General features: G+C 46.8%; 1 protein-coding gene across 3 annotated transcripts in view; it reads right to left on the minus strand.

Annotated features, from left to right (window-relative positions):
- epn3b (epsin 3b) overlaps positions 1-3,387 on the minus strand; it is a 38,715-nt gene extending 35,328 nt beyond the window's left edge. For 2 of the 3 annotated variants that reach the window (XM_035406510.1, XM_035406509.1), the window contains exon 1: positions 2,620-3,385. The gene's annotated coding sequence lies outside the window, so the exon portion shown is untranslated. Of the gene's footprint in view, positions 1-2,619 lie in introns of all 3 variants that reach the window. The other variant, XM_035406508.1, reaches the window with a different exon arrangement.
- Positions 3,388-6,633: the final 3,246 nt, after the last annotated feature.

Consider the following 6,633-nt stretch of genomic DNA (forward strand, 5'->3'; position numbering starts at 1 on the left):
GGAGGAAAAACCCATAGGCAGCTCAGAGGAGAGAGGGAATATATGCACAGTCTTGCACTGGCGTACAAGCGCAACATCAGGAAATGTCCACTTTTCAGCAGTAACCTCTCGAGTTCCCTTACAGTTTCCAGAGATGTTAACTGGATCCAGGTCAGTGATAGGTCTTTCCTTCAGTCACAAGCCAGCCATTAAGTTCCCAGTAGTTTCTCAGTCAATCATTCAGTGACCCAATCAGAAAGCATTATAGGCACACGCTCTACCTTTAGAAACCTCGGCCCCGATCCAGGAGGCCCATAGAGTCTGCTACATGTTGCTGTCCACTACTCAGAACTTAATTTACCAATTAATGCAGCCAATTATGCAATTAACTCACTTCAACTGTTTTCTACGGTCTGATTGTTTTTTGCCGATTTGGTCTGTGGCACGCTGTGACCAGGGTTATGAACCTTTTCTCTAGCTGAATCTAAAACCCAGGAATTTGTCTTCTTTCCCTCACAGGGTTAAGAGCAGGTGAGTCCACAGTTTTGAGCTTAGAGGACCTAACCAGAATCTCAGTAATGGCCCACTGGCCAAAACATTACAACTCCCAGACACAAAGGGTACGTCTATCATACTGAAACATGGAATCAGCCAAAAAATAAAGACTAGAGTTCTTTTTATTCATGTTGGACTCCAGTCCTGGAGGGCCACAGTGTCTGCTGGTTTCGTGGTGCGTTTTTGCACTTACAAACTTAATCTAAGCCACCGACTGGCTAAAGAGTCAGTGCATCTGGTTTCCTAGGCCTAAAGTGGCAGCTGATTGAAATGAAACCACAAAACACCTAATGACACTGCAGCCCTCCAGGACTTCAGTTTGCCACCCCTGTTGCACAATGCTTGTTAATTGACACTCATTTCAGGCACCAATCTAAAGGCCTGGGCAGACCAAGCTTGGCCCGAAGGGCAGAGTTTAAGCATCACTGGTTTAGAGAATAAGTCTTTTTTCCCCCTGGGTAGGGCTAGGAACTGTTGGCTAAATGCAATTGTTTTCTGAACAAGTCCTAATCTTGCCCCACTTCTAATGAAGTATAAAGAACCAGTGGTCACCAATTATTTATTTCTTTCCTTCAAATGTTAAATAAATTTGTTTATGACCGGGCATAACCCCCTCCTCCTGTAACCCCGTGACAGGGATAGTCCTTAAAAAATAAAGAAATACTGTAAAGTCACCCACAAGCAATGCACCACCTGGCACCTGGAAAGCTGCAACCAAAAGGCAGTTCCAGTTCTCATTAACATGGTGAATTAACTATCGGTCACAAACGGCCATTGTCCCGTGAACTAGACACGAAAAGGAGTCTGGATGCAGTGGGGGTGGGGGGTGGAGACAGTTCTGACCTTGATACAGAGAGCAGTAAAGGACGCGTTTACAGATGTACCAGTGTCCTACGTCGCTGGTATCTGGCATCACCAACTGACCCAAACAAACAAGAGGCGCCTGCACATACAAGTTTTATAGAGTGCTGGCCATACGCAAAGAACGAGCTACCGACTGTAATAAAAGGAAATTACCAAAGTTTTACTTTTAATCGTCTTTCAGCTTTAGCCTATTAGGTTATATTGTTATATTGACGACGCTCCATTCAAAGTTACAGGAAACGAAACCAATCTTCCTGTGGTTTGATTAGGAAACCTCTATTGAATGGTGATGTGTGTGTGTGTGTGTGTGTGTGTGTGCGCGAGCTTATTAGCCAACGTATTTGTTACTGTAACAACACAAATACACCCACGCTACAAATTGTTGCCTTTTTCGCCATTGAAGGATAAAGTAACTTTAACAAACAAACAGCTTACAAAGAGTTATTTTTAAATTAAATTATTTCTAAGACTTCTTAAAGAAAGCCTATAATGGACTATTTACAATGCACTTCCAAATCTACAAATCAGAAACGGACTGAATCTCGAGACAACTGCCACAAGTCACAACTATGCCAAATAGACTAACCGTCAATACAATTAATGTTCCGTTTTTTAAAGGATGTATTTTTATTTGTATTTTTTCTTACAGATTATCTACCAAAACTGTTGGCTACAGTACGCTAAAACGACTACGTTCGGCATCACTTTTCGAGGCATCTAATAACTGGCGATTGGCGGGGGGTGGGGAGAGGGTAGACGGGTCGATTCACAGTAAGTCAAGTTTACAGATCTAGCAGTAATTATAACACAACTCTGCGGTGAAATCGTCCCCGGTGTTTCTAGTAGCAGCCTCCGTACGACCCACTTTGATTCCCCACCAACTTCAAGCGGACAAATCTCAAACCCAGGTAGCTCAAGTAGATATCCAGCGCAAGCTCGGGGAAGCTACAGAAACGGTTACACAATGCAAACTTCCAACAGCGTAGCCAGCTCATTGATCCCTTTCGCTGTGCCTGAGGACACCACCCATAAAACAAGCACCGATATTTATCCGCATCGTGCAGAATCTTGCGGCAAATCAAACCTAGCGAGCCAGAGCAAGTGTAACACTGTGACTCGGCTTTGGACACATGATTTCCAAATAGAAACCTTCTTTAAAATTATTCTTTTCCACCAGCATAAATCGGGTTGATCCAGTTGCAGGACCAGCATTTCCCTTACCTCGCGCATCGCCGATCATTTGCCTCCAAACTTCGGTTCCATCGCAGCGGCCGTCTTCCCCATTGCAGCTTTCGTTCCCTTTTCAATAGCCCGACTCAGTTCTCAGCAACAAAAGAGTCCGATAAAGGCTACGAAAATGGCCTAAAAAATGTCGCCAGGAGAAATTTAAAGCGGGGCCTTACGATTTGTGCTTTGGGTCCCGAATCGATACGCGATCCCCCCCGTTGTGTTCCGACGTTCGGGGTCCGGGCAAAGTTGCCTATCCTTGTGTGTCACAATGTAAAAACAGCCGCCGAGCCCGCATATAACAGGGAAAACTCCAAAGCAGACGCACAGAAACGGGGAGATGGGGGCGGGGAGGGGTGCGCGCTGCCTGCCTGCCGAGTCAGGATTTAACCCACTCTCTCCCAAAGCGCAGCTAAACCGCATTTGAGAGAGCGAGGACAGAAGTGGCGTGTCAACCGCAGGTGGTTACTCTTTATTTAACACGCACTTTTCCCCTCCACCTCGCTCTTTCATGAAATAAAATAGCGTTTATTTTTGTATTTTAAGTCGATGTATAGTAGGCTATACTTTTTGCCTTTCTCTGTTGTTAGGGCACGTCTTCCAGCAAAAAAGTGACTGACCTTTGGAATTACATGAAAACCGGAGTTTCCCGACCGCTCTGGTGCCTAGAAACACGACACAGACGTGTTTTTCAAAGCCATACAAGCTCCCTTGATAATATTGCAGCTAGGGGCCTATATGCTTCAGATGGAGTGGCTGAAAACAATAACGCGAAGCACTACACCAACCACTTTTCTTATGCAATCTATTGTAGACCTCCAATGGAAGTTTGTCTGTAGCCTACTTCCCTTCTGAAAAAAAAAAAATCAATCTTGATCCACGCTCTAACATGCCGTTAGTAGCTAGTATGCCTCGGGCTACAAGCTAGGCGATATAAATTACTAATATGAACACATGGAATGTTGTGGTTACTATCAGTATTCTCTTAATCATTGCTGCTGGTGAACATTGCGTCATGCGAACGAACACTAGTTTATCCAGGTGTTCATAAGGAGGATGACCTGTTGTGTGGACTACCATACCGTATATGCATTTTGCCTACTTAAGGAGAGAGAGCCACAATCTGACCAGAGACGCGCGCTGCTGTTCACTGTTCATTAATAATTTTATAGAGGTTTTTTTTTCTTTTTTGGAGGTGGTGGGGGGTGGGCGTCAGTTTCTGCACCTCCTCCACCGTCGTGTTGGTACTTCATGCCACCATCTCTTCATCTCTTTATTCGTGTATTTATTTATACACAGATGGCCGTCGGTGTTAAGATCGGAATCTGACTCATTACTCAAAACAGCAATGAACGGTGCGTTTCTGTGTTGTCAATGGTGTGACTGTAAGAGCAGGCGGAGTCTAATCTCATTAGAGGATTAGCTCCCCCTGCCCCTCGCGCTTCCACACAAGGGGTGTTTATATTTGGGTGAGACAGCGAGGATGAAGTGGCGAGACAGAGGCAGCATTCGTTCCTTTATCAGAATGTCCCAGAAGATCTGGTATTACTAAATCCTCACAAAAACTATGCTCTCAAACATCGCATTTAAGTCATGTCGTAGAACGTACAGCCTACATTTGACAAACACTCATATAAAGTACTACATTCTCTGACATCACTTCACAAAATCTCACATAACCTTGACTACTGAAACATCACATTTTTTGCTAAATCTCTTATGAGCTGCATTCTCAGGGTTTACACGTTACAACATACCTTTCTTGGTTCTACCCCTGAGGGAACTACCCATGAACTCGGTATGTGAAATGCGAGAAATCGAGATTTCTCTGTTTTTCGTCTTTCTTTTACGGCGGTGTCGCATTGCCACATTATAAAACGACTATACTGAATCACACAAAAAAAAACACTGAAAAATTCCTGTGCACAGAAGAAGACGAAGAAAAAGACGATGACGGGGGGCTTGGGGGCAGGTTGGGGGAGTTATGCTGGAGTGTGGAGCTGCAGAATGGGGGTGGGGAGTTCCGCAGGTATGTGAGGTGTACGGAGGGTGGGGGTGGGGGGCAGCAGGGAGCAGACAGGGCCCCAGACAGGTCTTATGTAAGGACAGGCAGTGATGCAAATACTGTGCTCCGGAGGGGGGGCGTTGGTGTCAGACGTTTTGGTGGGGCCCTCTGTAACGGGGGGCTCAAAAAAACACACCCCCTGTGTGTGTGTGTTGGGGTGGGGGGGGGGCATAGCACCGTCACCCCGCCTGCAGTAGCCCCCACTCTCACCCGGGACAGAACTTCATCGGCTACGCTACTGCGGATCAGAATGCACTCAGAAGGGCGAGACCGTTTTAGAGCACGCTCAGAAGAATGAATGTGTTGGTGAGGGCGAGCTACCGCGTCTCACCACGCCCGCTGTGGTCCCTGTGACTCCACACGTCAAACCTTCATTTCAAAATGTAAACACAAGCTGAGCTTCACAGCGTAAGGGACTCCTGAGACACTTAGCCACAGAGACTGTGTGCACATTGTGTGTGTGTTTACTCAGCACACAGTCCTTATCCAGACGCATGTTTGTGTGGTGCGTGTGCTGGTAGCCACATGTCTGCATATCTTATCCCAAGGCCACAGAAGCAGGACCCCACTGTAGGGGGCCTGGTACCTTCAGGTCCAGAGTACAGGGCCCTCATCACAGCATTAGTGAGATGAGGGCTGAGGGTTGTATGTGTGTGTGTGTGTGTGTTTAGAGTGTGTGTGTGAGTGTGTCCAATATGTGGGATCACATGAGTGAGTGCAGGCATGCATGTTTGAGTATGTGTGTGTGTATGTGTGACAGGGCGTGTGTGTGTCTGTGTATGCATGTCTATATGTGTGCGTGTTTCCCTTGTGCGTGTGCTGTGCACTTGTGTGAATGCCTGTGCAGTCTGTGAGAGAGACGTCAGACCAGCAGCTCTTCCACACTGAAAACAGAGCAGAATTCTCAGGAATTTCCCAGTTATGGAAACATCAGTGCAGAGCCCCTCCCACCCCCCAAGCCCCTGCCCCTTATAACACGCAAACGCACCACCTCATTAACATACACGTGACCCCACCCTGCCCCGCCCTGTCGTACCCCACCCAACCCAAACTCACCCCGCAAGCTGCAAAAACCAAAAGAAGCGAAAATGTCTACAATGGGACAGGTGTGACTCATGCCTGAAGGGCAGCTAATACAGACAGATTTAATGCAGAGCGCTTTTCTAAGGGTTTTCAGAGCACAACTGAACGACACGCGAGTGAGGAATATGAGGGAGGGAGGGAGAAAGAGACCTCAGCTTACACGCCTTCACCTAAGGCTGTGCGCTACTAGGCAGTTAAACTGCGCAGGCCTTGCTTCCGCTGCAGTGTGAGCGCAGTCAGGCACATAACTGTGCTGCCTGTGTCCTTACTGCAGCGTGTGTAGGTGTGAGATATCTGTCAGTGCTGCAGTACGTGTGGGTGTGGTCTGAGATATCTGTCGGTATCGCAGTGAGAACAATGTCAGATATCTGTCTGTACTGCAGTGAGTGTGGTGTCAGATATCTGTCTGTACTGCAGTGAGTGCGGTGTCAGATATATGTCTGTACTGCAGTGAGTGCGGTGTGAAATATCTGTCAGTCCTGCAATGTGTGCGATCTGAGATATCTGTCTGTACTGCAGAGTGTGGTGTGAGGTATCTGTCAGTGCTGCAATGTGTGTGGTCTGAGATATCTGTCTGTACTGCAGAGTGTGGTGTGTGAGATATCTGTCTGTACTGCAGTGAGTGTGGTCTGAGATATCTGTCTGTACTGCAGAGTGTGGTCTGAGATATCTGTCTGTACTGCAGAGTGTGGTGTGAGATATCTGTCTGTACTGCAGTGAGTGTGGTCTGAGATATCTGTCTGTATTGCAGAGTGTGGTGGGAGATATCTTTCAGTGCTGCAATGTGTGTGGTCTGAGATATCTGTCTGTACTGCAGAGTGTGGTATGAGATATCTGTCTGTAGTGCAGAGTGTGGTGTG

This window comes from Anguilla anguilla, chromosome 2 (genome assembly GCF_013347855.1).
Source record: "Anguilla anguilla isolate fAngAng1 chromosome 2, fAngAng1.pri, whole genome shotgun sequence".
Taxonomy (NCBI): Eukaryota; Metazoa; Chordata; class Actinopteri; order Anguilliformes; family Anguillidae; genus Anguilla; species Anguilla anguilla.